The sequence below is a fragment of the Lepus europaeus genome, chromosome 18, assembly GCF_033115175.1.
Source record: "Lepus europaeus isolate LE1 chromosome 18, mLepTim1.pri, whole genome shotgun sequence".
Taxonomy (NCBI): Eukaryota; Metazoa; Chordata; class Mammalia; order Lagomorpha; family Leporidae; genus Lepus; species Lepus europaeus.
In genome coordinates, this window is record NC_084844.1 from 64,447,146 (window position 1) to 64,460,118 (window position 12,973).

Sequence of the window (12,973 nt, forward strand, 5' to 3'; positions counted from 1 at the left end):
AAGGCTGTTCGTTATTCATGAGGCCATTTCCATGGCTTAAATCCCCAAACACAAGCCACCTCTCTCCTGTTCACAACCTTTTCAGTAACTGTTCTCCATAGTTTTCATTTTAAAATAAATGGCAAAAGCAGTAGGATGCATGAATACTTCTTAAAAATATAAACTATCAATTAGGAAAAGTGGCTTATAAGGCAAAAGCTCTAAACATGATAGGATAATGAATTTGTGTTCTGTGAAAACTGTTAATCACAGGATAACAGGAAGTTTTACTAACAGGATGCTTCAAATGTAAATAACCACAAAATATTATTTGTACAGGTTAGATTTGTCTCTGAAGTTTGTTTTAAGGATTATAATAATGGTTATAATGGACAATATAAAAACTGTTTTTAAGACTTTAATAATTTCTGAATTAATACAATATAGTTTTCTATTCAATAAAACAGAAACATAGAAAAATTATGGAGGTCCATACAGAAAATGATACAAAGTGATCCAGTTAAGAATACACAACATCAAGCATAGGCATTGTGGCACTGTTGGTTAAGCCACAACCTGTGATGCCGGCATCCTCTATTGGAACTGCTTTGGGTGCCTAAAACCTCACTCCTAATCCAGCTCCCTGCTAATGTTAATTCTAATGCTTCCAGCAGCAGAGGATGGCCCAAGTACTTGGGCTCCTGCCACCCCAATGGGAGACTCAGATTGAGTTCCAGCCTCCTGGCTTCAGCCTGGGCCGACTAAAGCCATTGTGGTCATTTGGGGCAATAAATTGGAAGTTGGAAGATCTTTCAATCTCTCTTTCTCACATGCTTTTCAAATAAAATATATTGGTAACAAAAAAAAGGAAAAGCAACATCAAAAATTGTGAAAATCACTTGTGACCTTTCAAAAACATTTATTTGTAAGTCAGAGTTAGACAGAGAGAAAGAGAAAGAGAAAGAGGTCTTCTATGCACTAGTTCACTCCCCAAATGGCTGCAACAGCTGAGTGTGGGCCAGGCTGAAGCCAGGAGCCAGGAGTTTCTTTCAGGTCTCCCACATTGAGACAGGGGCCCAAGGACTCAGACCATTCTCCCCTACTTTCCCATGTACATCGCCAGGGAGCTGGATGGGACTTAAACAGGCACCCATGTGGAATGCAGGCACTGCAGGTGGTGACATAGCCCACTGTATCAAGCACTTCCCCCTATTTATTTTAGAGATGGAGCTGCAGAGAGAGAGAGGGAGCGAGAGAGAATTTTACACTCTCTGGTTCACCCCCAAATGGCCGCAGTATCTGGGACGAGACTGGGCCAGTCAGAAGCCAGGAGCTAAGGGTTTCATCATGGTCTTCTATATAAGTGAAGGGTCTCAACTACTTGTGACATCCTCTGATGCTTTCCTGGGTGCATTAGCATCAGCTGGATTGGATTTGGGGAATGAACCAGTGGATGGAATACTGTCTCTCTGTCTCTCCCTCTCTCTGTAACTTGGCCTCTCATATAAATAAACTAATCCCAATTCATGTTAATTATTTAAACCACCTGAAAGAACTGGATTCCTCCCAAACTCAGCATGATCTTAAATATAAAATCAGAAAAAGATACAGAGAAAATGAACTGTAGACCAATATCTCTGATGAGCATAGATGCAGAAATCCTCAACAAATTACTATCCAATAGAATCCATCACCACATCGGAAAGATCACTCACCCAGACCAAGTGAGATTTATCCATCATATGCAGGGATTGTTTAACATGCACAAATCAATAAATGTGATACATCATATTAGCGAATTGAAGAATGAAGACCATATGTATGATTATCTCAATAGATGCAGATGAAGCATTTGATGAAACACAAAATCCTTTCATGATAAAATTTTAAGCAAACTGTATAGAGGGAGCATTTTTCAACACAATCAAGATAATATATGACAAATCAAAAGTAACCATGATACATTTGGGTAAAAAGTTGGAAGCATTTTCACTGAGAGTCAGAACCAGACAAGGATGTCCTCTTTCATCACTGCTATTCAATACAATTCTGGAAGTTTTAGCCAGAGCCATTAGACAAAAAGAAAGAAAAGGTGTAAAACTGGGAAAGGAGGACATCAAATGATCTTGTTTGTAGATTATATGATGTGATACATAGGGGAACCAAAAGATTCCACTAAGAGATTATTGGAATTCATAAGAGAAATTTGCAAAGTTACAGAATATAAAATCAACACACAAATTTCAAAAGTTTTTATATACAAACAATGTCATAGCTGAGAAAGAATTTGTAAGATCAGTTTCATTCACCATAGCTACCTCGCGGGCCCACCAGCCAGGTCAAGGCCGGGGGCGCCGGCCTGAGCCCGGAGCAGGCCCAGGTCATAGGCAGGAGCCGGGCTGGAGCTGCCTCTTGGCCGGCCCCCAAGTGACCACTGGGACCAGGGACGGGGGTAAAGGGGGAGGCAGTCCCTGTGCCTTACTACGCCCACCTAGGAGGCCGAGACTGCTTCTACCACTATGAGGAGGCGCCCTCCTCCGCCGGGCGGCCTCCACAGCGACCATCCGCCATCCCGCGGGCCCTAAGCGGGGCGGGAAGGAGGCCCAGGCCCCAGCCAAGGCGGCCGCTCCGGCCCAGCCGCCCCCCGGGCCCAGCCATGGCTGATAGCCAATGAGACCCCACTTTGCTCGGAGGGACACCCCCGAGTCCGACTCGCTCAGCGAGCCGAGCCCTGTGAGCGGCCGGCCAGCCACCTGGGAGGCCCGGAGCCCACAGTCGCCAAGGCCCCGCGCTGAGGAGGCGGGCGCGACAGCTCCCCCAGCCCGAGCTCCGAGGAGGAGCTCCTGAGCCGCTGCATGGGCTCAGCCATGCCCAGAGGCCGGGCCCCGGCCCCTGGCCCCCCGCGCCGCAAGGCCCAGGCTGCCAGGCAGGACGAACGACCGGCAGAGGCGCCCCGGGACTGCGGCGAGGAGGCGGGCGGCTCAGACCGGGCCTCCGACCTGGACAGCGTCGAGTGGCGCGCCATCCAGGAGGGCGCCAACTCCATCGTCACGTGGCTGCACGAGGCGGCCTCCGAGTCCGACTCGCTCCTGTCCGTGGGGTCTGCTCTGTCCATGGACCCCTCCCTGCAGTTATCCAAGCGCAGGAGCAGGCGCCAGCCCGGGGCCGGGGCCGGGGAGGGCAGTTCCCTGCCGCTTCTGGAGAAACGGAGCCTGGCCTCAGCCAAGAGCGGCGCGAGCCCCCGCGCCCCTGGCGGCCCCGAGAAGCTGCGCGCGGCTCAGAAGGTAGCGGCGGGGGTGCCGGCCGTTGTCCGGGGGCGGACAGTGATTTACGTGCCCAGTCCGGCCACCCGGTCCCAGCCCAAAGCTGTCCCTGGCCCCCGGGCCACACCGAGGAAGGCAGCGGAGATCCCCAGACCGGCAGAGCCAGCAGCCGCAGGCAAGGCGCCAGCGCCCGTGCAGCAGAGCTCTCGGAGCCTGCACCGGCCAGGCAACATCTCGGAGCTGGCGGCGCTGAGCCACCCCTCCCCCAGGAGCGCCACCCCCCTGCTCCTCTGGTCCAGACCCCTTCTTCAAGTTCCTCCCAGACCTCGCGCGCCTTTCAGCTTCTGCCCAGGAAGTCGCCCCCGCCACCCCAGCTGCAGGGTCTCTGCCCGGCCCGGCAGCCCCCCCCCCCCCCCCCCCCGGCGTGCCCAAGACGCCGGCGCGGGCCCTGCTGGCCAAGCAGCACAAGACCCAGAAGTCGCCCGACCAGATCCCGTTCATGCAGAGGCCGGCCCGGCGGGGGCCGCCGCCGCTGGCCTGGCCCGCTCGAGTCGAGCCCCAGAGGCCGCGAGGGGGCGGCGGGGGCGCGTGTGGCCTCCGCCCGCTCCAGCCGCAGCGAGTCCTTGGACCGCTTGGGCTTCTGGCGCCAGCTGACTTTCATCAAGGAGTCGCCCGGCTTGCTGTGTCGCCGGCGCACGGAGCTGCTGTCCGCCTCCGCCTCCACCTCCCAGGGCGCGTCGCCCCGCCGCGGCCGGCCCGCGCTCCCCGCTGTCTTCCTCTGCTCTTCGCGCTGCGACGAGCTGAGGGCGGCCCCCTGGCAGCAAGGCTGACCCGGCCAGAGTCCGGTCCCGGCCCCGGCCCGCGCGCGCTCCGGCGCACCAGCTCTGAGAGCCCGTCGCGCCTGCCCGTGCGCGAGATCTCCGCGCGACCGGAGGCGCTCAAGCGCTACTCCTCCCTGCCCCACATCAGCGTGGCCCACAGGCCCGACCGAACGGCCTCGGGAGCCCCGCCAGCGCACGAGCTCAGCGCCGCGGGAGCAATGGTGAGGCGCGGCCACTGCCCAGGGTGGTCGCGCCAGGCACGACGTGGCCGCGCCTTCGGGACGAGGACGTCGCTCACAGCCTGCGCAGCACCCTGTCCGCCTCCGCCCTGCCGTTCTGGGGTGCCTCGCCTTCCCCGCCGGCCCCCGCCGCGGAAGACCAGCGACGCCATGGTGCAGATGGAAGAGGTGGCCCAGCCCAAGACCAACGCCAGCACGTCCCCGAGCCTGGAGAGCAGGGAGCAACTCCCCGCCCCAACCGGCGCCCTGGCCGCCCTCCTGGGCAGCGACGTGGATAGGCCCGTCCCAGCCAAGGGCCCTGCCCCGCGCCCTTCGCCCACGAGGGCTTGGGTATCCCCGTCGGGGGCTTCCCTGCCAGCTGGCAGGGCTCCCCGAGCCGCGCAGCGCGGGTACCGCCCTTCAACTAGGTGCCCAGCCCCATGGCGGCGGTCACTGCCACCATGGACTCCGCTGTGGAGAAGGCCCCAGCTACTGCCCCCGCCGGCCAGCCTGGTGGATGCTGTGCAGATGCGCCTAGCAGGCTAGCTCACCGTGGCCTCACCTCGCCAAGGCGTCGTCTCAGAAGGGAATGGGGTCAAGTGCCCACCCTAGAGGCAACCCCGGGGGAGCCACTGCTGGAACCCCAAGGCTCACCTGGCCGAGGGGAGGGAGCAGGCTCAGGAGGCTGTCACCACCGAGCAGAATGGAAGCCTGTAATTACTGCTCCTGCTAATTCCTTAATGAGGGCTCCACCAGTTGGTTCCCACTCCCAGCCTCAGCTGGGGGAGCAGAGCTGTGGGCTGGAGCACAGACAGCGCCCCGGGGGGGGCCCGAGGGAAAGGTGACAGGGAGGGGAGGGGGCCACCAGGCTACACTGGACCCCCACCCACCCTGTGGGGGAGGCTGGAGGCCAGCAGGAGTGTGAGAGGGACTGGGTTCCTCGGGGGATGCTGAGGTCGGGCTAACCCTGCTGCTGTGGGATGCCACTGCCCGGCCGAGGCACGGTGGGCAAGGCAGGCGTGGGGCGGGGCGCCTGGCTCTGTGCCTCCCTCCCAGCTTCCTCTGCACGGACCACGCGGACAGCACAAGGACCATGGGATTCCAGGGCCATCACAGCCCGGGGACTGGAGCCTCATCACACCCCAGGAGCCTGCACGCAGCAGGAGAGAGGGCCCTGCGGCCCTGCCCACCTCCACAGAGGAGCGTGCTGCAGAGAGAGCCAGCGACCTCTTTCCTGCAGAATCCGGCTGGGGGAAGGGAACCTGCCGGTGGCCGCCCAGGAGGGCTACCCCACACCCCATCCTCAGGGAGGGGGCTCCATCTGCTGTGTCCTGTCCTCCACACCCTTGGGCCCCAAGCCACAGGCAGCAGCCCGAGCGGGCGCCCCCTTCAGGCCCCACCTGTGCTCTGCAGGACACAGCCCAGGAGGAGCAGGGGTGGCCCCCAAGCTCCGGGGTGCACCCCAGGTGTCTCACACTTCCTTCTAGGCCATGGCTGCCAAGCAGGAGGCCTGGAGAGCGTGGGGCAGCCGGCCAAGAGATCACCAGCAGTGGGGGTGAGGCAGCACCCGAGTCTTCCGTACACACGGACTGCCGGGTGTCTCCAGGCCTGGGTCTCAGGGCTGCTCCCAGAGGGGTGAGGGGGAGCACAGCTCACCCCGCCCAGTGTGGGGAGACTGCAGAGTGACCTTTGGACAATGGAGCTGAGGCGGGGCTGCAGGCCCTGTCCTGGGGACCGGGTCTTGCCCAGCCCCTGACCCTGGACACCAGTAACCCCTCCCCCCGCCATTCCCAGGACTGCTGAGGATCAGTGGCCACTTGGCAGTCTTCCCTCCACCCACCTGCCTGTTCCCCATGCCCTGCAGGGTCCGTCCCACGTGTACATAGCGTGCGGCCCACCAGCACCCCATGTAAAGCCGCCGGCTGGTGGAAGGACCACGCCCCCCGCACAACTTTAATAAACGGAGCTGTCCAGTTGCCTCTGCTGCATGAGCGGGAGCGGGGGCAAGGGCGGGCCTTCCATGCCGGCCATGAGCAGGGAGGCCAGGTGTCCCTGCTGGCTTGGGAAGACTGTCCCACTGGGGCTTCTCTGTATGGCTTCGTCCTTGGCTGTGGCCCAGGCTCTGTCAGTCCTGACAGTGTCCAGTGGGCTGGGCGGTCTCTGCCCTGGCTGAACGGCTGTGGCTGGGGTCTCTGAGGTTCAGGTAGTGGAAGAGAAACTTCTGTGGCCCTGGGGCTCAGCCCTGCCCCTCAGGACGCAGGTAGCTGGGGGTCAGCGGGGTTCTGCCCCAGGGAGGGCGTCTAGGGCCTGGCCTGTGGCCACTCCGCTGCCCACTGCATCAACCTCTCCCGCGGCGATGAAAGGGTGGCTCCTGCCTAGGAGTGGCAGCATGAGGCCCGCGGGGCCCCACCAGGGCAGCCGGCTCCCCCTCTCGGCCAGGGAGTGGTGCACTGGGCCAGAGCCAGACAAGGGAGCACAGAGTGGCCCCATGAGAAGGGCAGAATCTGCTGGGGAAAGGTGGTCCCGGGCGCCCACCCAGGGTCCGCTGGGAGGAGGTGGTCTCAGGCGCCCACCCAGGGTCCACTGGGAGGAGGTGGTCTCAGGTGCCCATATAGGGTCCAGCCAGTGCCCGGGGTGGGGAAGGGCCCAGGTCAGCCAGAGGAGGTAGCGGCAGAGGCGTTGGGCAGCACTAAGCGCATCACATGGCCGACGTCCAGCTCCAGCTCAGCACCGGCTCGCCGCAGGCCCTGGCACTGCTGCCTCAGCCCCTCGCCTGCCCGCTGAACCATGCATTGGCGGCCACGTAGGCCTGGCTCTGCTGGTACAGCTGCTCCCGCTGGGCCTTGGGGTCCTCACTCCTCCTGGGGTCTCCTCTGGGGTCTGGGACAGCATGAGGGAGCATCAGTAGCATGGGAGCCCCAAGACCAGAGCCCCCCAGCAGGAGGGAGCCCAGCCTGGGGATGCGGGCACCTGCAGACCCCACCCCTGCACAGCACAAGCCCACCCCGGTGGCCTGGGTGCCCCACAGTCACTCTCGGGGGCCCACACATGACCTGGCACCTCACACGCCAGCCAGAGCATGTCAGTCTCCATAGCGGAGTCCCTGCTGCCCACCCGGAGCTCTGGTTTCCCAGGTCCCTGCTGTGCCCGTCTCGCACATTGTTCTAGAAATGCTCTCCTCAGCAATGATGGAAACAGCAGGGCCCACACCAGTGCTGCAGGCTGGTGCTCTCCCTGGCAGCCAGCAGGGAGCCAGATTGGATACCAAGAGGCCCAGATTGCAGGCAGTGGCTTCGCCCACCACGCCACAGCCCCAGCCCCTCTCAACGCCCTGTCCCCAAGGAGGGCCAGGGCCAAGGGTTGCCCCGAGAGATAGACAGGGCCCACTGGAGGGTGGAGCTGGTCCTAGGCACCCACACAGCCCAACTGGCGCCCAGGCCCGGGAGAAGGGGCCCAGGTCAGCCCAAGGTGGCAGAGTGCAATTTGTTTTTTTGCCAAATGGGCTGTGGCACTTCCTAGGTAGAACACCCCTAGCGAGACTGCATGGGGGGTTGTGGGGGAGCGTGGCTATGACCCTCAGAGGCAGTGATGGAAAGGCAGTGTGCTGACACAACCCCCCCCCCACATGGTTCCTGACCCCCCCCCCACGCGGTCCACAACCCCACACACACACCTGGTCCAGGACCCCACACACGCGGCCCTCGACCCCCACATACACAGTCCACGACCCCACACATGTGGTTCATGAGCCACACACACGTGGCCCACAACCCCACACAAACACACACATACTCCACGACCTCCCACACGGTCCAGGGCCAGAGCAGCTGCAGGAAGGCGGGCAGTCTGGCCCTACCTGGTCAGTGAACACATTTTGCTGAAATCAGGGAGCAGGTCTGCTACTGTGGTGCTACAGCCGCCAGCTCCTCCCTGGCCAAGGCCGGGAACCTGGCCTCGAACCCTGGCTGGATGCTTGCTCACTACAGGTGACTTGTGACAGACAAAAGGCAGCGGCCACTGAAACATGGCTCAGCCCAGGCTCTGCCAGGTGTCCTGTCCCACAGAACCTCTGACTGACGTCAGCAGCCCGTGGTGATGCTGAGCAGCCCCGGGTCACACAGAACCGGCACGGAATGTGGTAGTACAGCTGGGGTTGTTTAATTCATCTGACAGGAGGGGAGAGAGAGAGAGAGAGAGAGAGAGATATGGAGGGAACAGGGAGGGAGGGAGGGAGAAAGGGAAGGAGGGAGAGAGAGGGAGGGAGGGAGAGAATCCTCTATCTGTGGTTCACTCCTCAAATGGCCACAACAGCTGGGGCTGGGCCAGGCGGGAGCCAGGTGCTCCCTCCAGGTCCCATGTGGGCGCAGGGCCCCAGTATAACTTAATTTTATAATAGGTCAATTATAAGCAAGAGATAATAAAAAATACAAGAGTTGTCAAGATTCAAAAAAGCCATCCAAATGGGTGAAAAATGTGAAAAGAAGGCTGGTGCCGCAGCTCACTAGGCTAATCCTCCGCCTTGCGGCGCCAGCACACCGGGTTCTAGTCCCGGTCGGGGCACCGGATTCTGTCCCAGTTGCCCCTCTTCCAGGCCAGCTCTCTGCTGTGGCCAGAGAGTGCAGTGGAGGATGGCCCAAGTGCTTGGGCCCTGCACCCCATGGGAGACCAGGAGAAGCACCTGGCTCCTGCCATCGGATTAGCACGGTGCGCCAGCCACAGCGCGCCTACTGCAGTGGCCATTGGAGGGTGAACAAATGGCAAAAGGAAGACCTTTCTATCTCTCTCTCTCTCACTGTCCACTCTGCCTGTCAAAAAAAAAAAAGGAAAAGAAAAGAAAAAAAAAGAAAAATGCAAAAAGAAAATCACATGATTATTTAGATTACATGTTTAAAACATTTAATAAAACTCAGCATCTAATGAAAAAAACCTTACTATCAGTGAATACAAACAGAAAGTAACATCTTCAATCTGATCAAGATTAAAAGAAACATACAAAAACCAACACAACTAACGCAGAATCATTGAAAGCTTTTCCCTGGATGTAAGCCTACAAAAACCAACACAACTAATACAGAATCATTTAAAGCTTTTCCCTGGATGTAAGCCTAAAAAAACCAACACAACTAATACAGAATCATTGAAAGCTTTTCCCTGGATGTAAGCCTACACTCAGATGCCACCACTGTTTCTTTTCAACTTTCTATTGCAAGGGTAATCAGGGAAATAAAATAGCAAAAAATGTGTAAAGTTCAATTTATAAGGAATGAAATTGTATACACACACACAAAGAATTATATAGGATGACACTTAAGTACCTAAATAATTCATAAAATCTAATAATAAATACAACTGATACATAAATTTAACAATATTACTGGAAAGATTAATGCATAAAATCCACTAATTACTAAGTACCAGCAAGAAACATAAAGAAAATAATATTAAAGTGCAAGAGGCAGACTAGAAAACAAATATCTAGGAGAGATGAAAAAAAGAATTGAATTTGTAATATCTATAAACATTCTTAATATTAAAAACCCCACAGAGAAATGAGTCAGCAATATGAAGAAAACGAAAAAGACCAAAGCCAATACATAGCCAATTCTCTCTAACTCACCTAAGCAGGTTACTGCAGCCTCCAGGTAGGATTCTCCAAGAGACCCATGGGGAGGCAGGAGGGTCCCAGCAGGTGGCAGGATCCCACTGGTGAGAGAGTGCAGCCTAGAGGAGGCCATTGGCCCCTGAACCCAGGCCTCCCCTCTCTCCCTATCTGGAGTGGCCTGGAGTTCCCGTCCCTGCTGTAAAGATGCTGATTTGTTGTGACTTCTGGGTCCTGTGTGCTGACGGCTATGTGAGCTGTCCAATCAGGCATGGTGATGTCACTGCCACATAATCACACTGGATTGTGACACCATAGAGTTCCAAATTCCTGGAGGAGAGAGGTCAAGGAGGGGCCTCTGCTGCTGGGAGACTCCAGAGCTAGTGTGGCATCTGTTGTTCTCTGACTTTTTCCACCAAAACACAGCCCATCTCGGACCCCTGGGAATGGTGAGTGTGTGGGGCCAGGTGTCCAGAGTGGGGGAAGGGAAGCTGGTGGTACCTGATCGCAGGACGCGGGGCTCCCAGAGGGCATCTCTGGAACCTTGGGCCCCATCTTGCTGTTAGCACAGCTCTTCCCTGGGTTCCTTGTGGTCTAGCGGGTGGGGCCTGGACTGGCATCCAGGACCCAGGCACCCTGCCCCTTCCCTGTTAGCAGAGAAGTCTCGGCCCCAGAGCCATCTGTGGCGAGCTGAGTGGCAGCAGGCCTGCATCTCCCCGATTGTGCAGTGGAGACAGCGTGGTCACTAGGGAGAAGCAGTGCTGTGTGTATGGGAGTCATGCACATGATGAGCTGTCATCTGTGGGGTCCTCAGTTTTCCTTTCTTCCCATGAGGGAAACAGGGTCTCAGTTCCAGGACCTGGCCTTTCTGCGTAGCTTTTAGGAAATACCCCATTAGTTTTAGTATGTGGAATTATTAACTAGAAACAATGAAGAATGTCTAATGATTTCTAAAATTTACAAGGAGGTTGAAACTGTTTAAATTTATTGAACAGTTTTTATGTGAGACTGTCAAGAAAACTTGAGAAAAGTCCTACATTATTACACACAATCCATTTTTAGAGATCATATAAATAGATGTTTTTGCACTGATATTTGGTAAATAATGAAAGATTTCCCATGAGACTTTTGTAAAGGAATTAGGACACATATTAGTTTCTCATTTAATGTCTTCATTTTTAAATATTGTTTATAGCCATTCACTATATTCCCAGTAAACTAGGGTCTTTTTGCATTTTATTTGTTAAACTTTTTTGTGGTGAAGTATTAAGATTTTTTTTACTGTAAAGTGTATTTAAAATGTTATCTCAAAAACTGAAGAAAAAATACAAGGAGGAAGAGTGAGAGAAAGAGAAGGATATATCATTATGCTTTTAGAATTGTGTATACAAACAATATTGCATTAAAATGTTTAAAAAACTACCGATTTGGCCAGCACCACAGCTCACTAGGCTAATCCTCGACCTGTGGCGCTGGCACCCTGGGTTCTAGTCCCAGTTGGGGCTCTGGATTCTGTCCTGGTTGTTCCTTTTCCAGTCCAGCTCTCTGCTGTGGCCTGGGAAGGCAGTGGAGGATGGCCCAAGTGCTTGGGCCCTGCATGTGCATGGGAGACCAGGAGGAAGCACCTGGCTCCTGGCTTCAGATCGGCACAGCGTGCTGGCCACAGCGCGCCGGCCATAGCGGACACTAGAGGGGTGAACTAGCAGAAGGAAGACCTTTCTCTCTGTCTCTCTCTCCGTCTAACTCTGCCTGTCCAAAAAAAAAAAAAAAACTACCGATTTAACAAATATTTAAATATACATTTTTACAAATATTTAAAACAAAATGAGACAGTATAGATACTTTCATATTGATTATCATTCTTATTTAGGAGATTGGAAAGCAATCCTATTTTCTCATGTTAAAATATCCTCATATATTAGAGTGGATAGAGTTCTTGGCTCCTGGCTTCAGCATGGTCCAGTCCTGGCCATCATGGCCATTTGGAGAGTGGACCATCAGATGGAAGAGCTCTCTCCCTCACTGTCTCTATAACTCCCTTTAAAGTGTATAAATATGTTGAAGATTTTCCTTAACTTCAATCTAAAAATGTGTCTCTGTTTACATGTATGCATTATATGTGCATCACAGAACATTTGTAAATCTTATATAGGCTATGGGAAGAGATCAAATCTCTTCTATATTCAGTCACTTAACATTTACACACAGATACATGCATATGAACATACACTTTTACAAACAAAACCATGACCAATATAGACATGCTACTTTGTAGTCTACTTTTCCTACTCAACAGTGTGTATGTGTTTCTCCCTTCATGTTGTTAACTATTCTTTTTAAAGGTCATAATTTTAATTGGCTGAAAATATTAACCTCTCCTTTTGACAACTTAAGTTTTAACAAATTTCTATGATGAATAATTATAGTAAACACTCTTCATATAACTCATTATTCATATGTCTGATTTTTTAAGATTAGGCTGCTTTGTGTAAATTGAATTACTAAGCTTGAGGTTAATTATATATAAATGAATGGAGGGCCCAGTACTGTGGCATAGCAGATAACACTGCCACCTGCAGTTCCAGCATCCCATATGGGTGCTGGTTCAACCTGGCTGTTCCACTTCCAATCCAGCTCCCTGCTGTGGCCTGGGAAAGCATTAGAAGATGGGCCAAGTCCTTGGGCCCCTGCACCCTTCTAGGAGACCTAGAAGAAGCCCCAACTGCTGTGGCCCATTGGGGAGTGAACCAGCAGGTGCAAGACACCTTTCTCTCTCTCTTTCTCTCTCCCTCTCTCTCTGCCTCTCTGTATCTCTTTGAAATAAATAAAAATATTTAAAAATTAAATGAACGGAACAAATTTAATGTATTTCACATATATGGTTTTAAGAGAATAATGATACTTCCCACTCTACCCTCCCTCTCTCCCTCCCTCCTTCCTTCTTCCTTTATTATTTTCCTCTTAATTTTTACAATGACAAACTTTTAATTTACTTTATACACAAGCTTCACCCTCCACTAAATAAAAAATTTAACCAGTAACAAGCTGTAATTCAGTAAAAAAAAAAACAACTGAACAACAACAACAAAAAAC

The 12,973-nt window shown here is 54.2% G+C and overlaps 1 pseudogene; it reads left to right on the plus strand.

Moving 5' to 3' along the window:
* Window positions 1-2,649: 2,649 nt before the first annotated feature.
* Window positions 2,650-5,126, plus strand: LOC133746904 (adenomatous polyposis coli protein 2-like; annotated as a pseudogene).
* The last annotated feature ends 7,847 nt before the right edge of the window (window positions 5,127-12,973 follow it).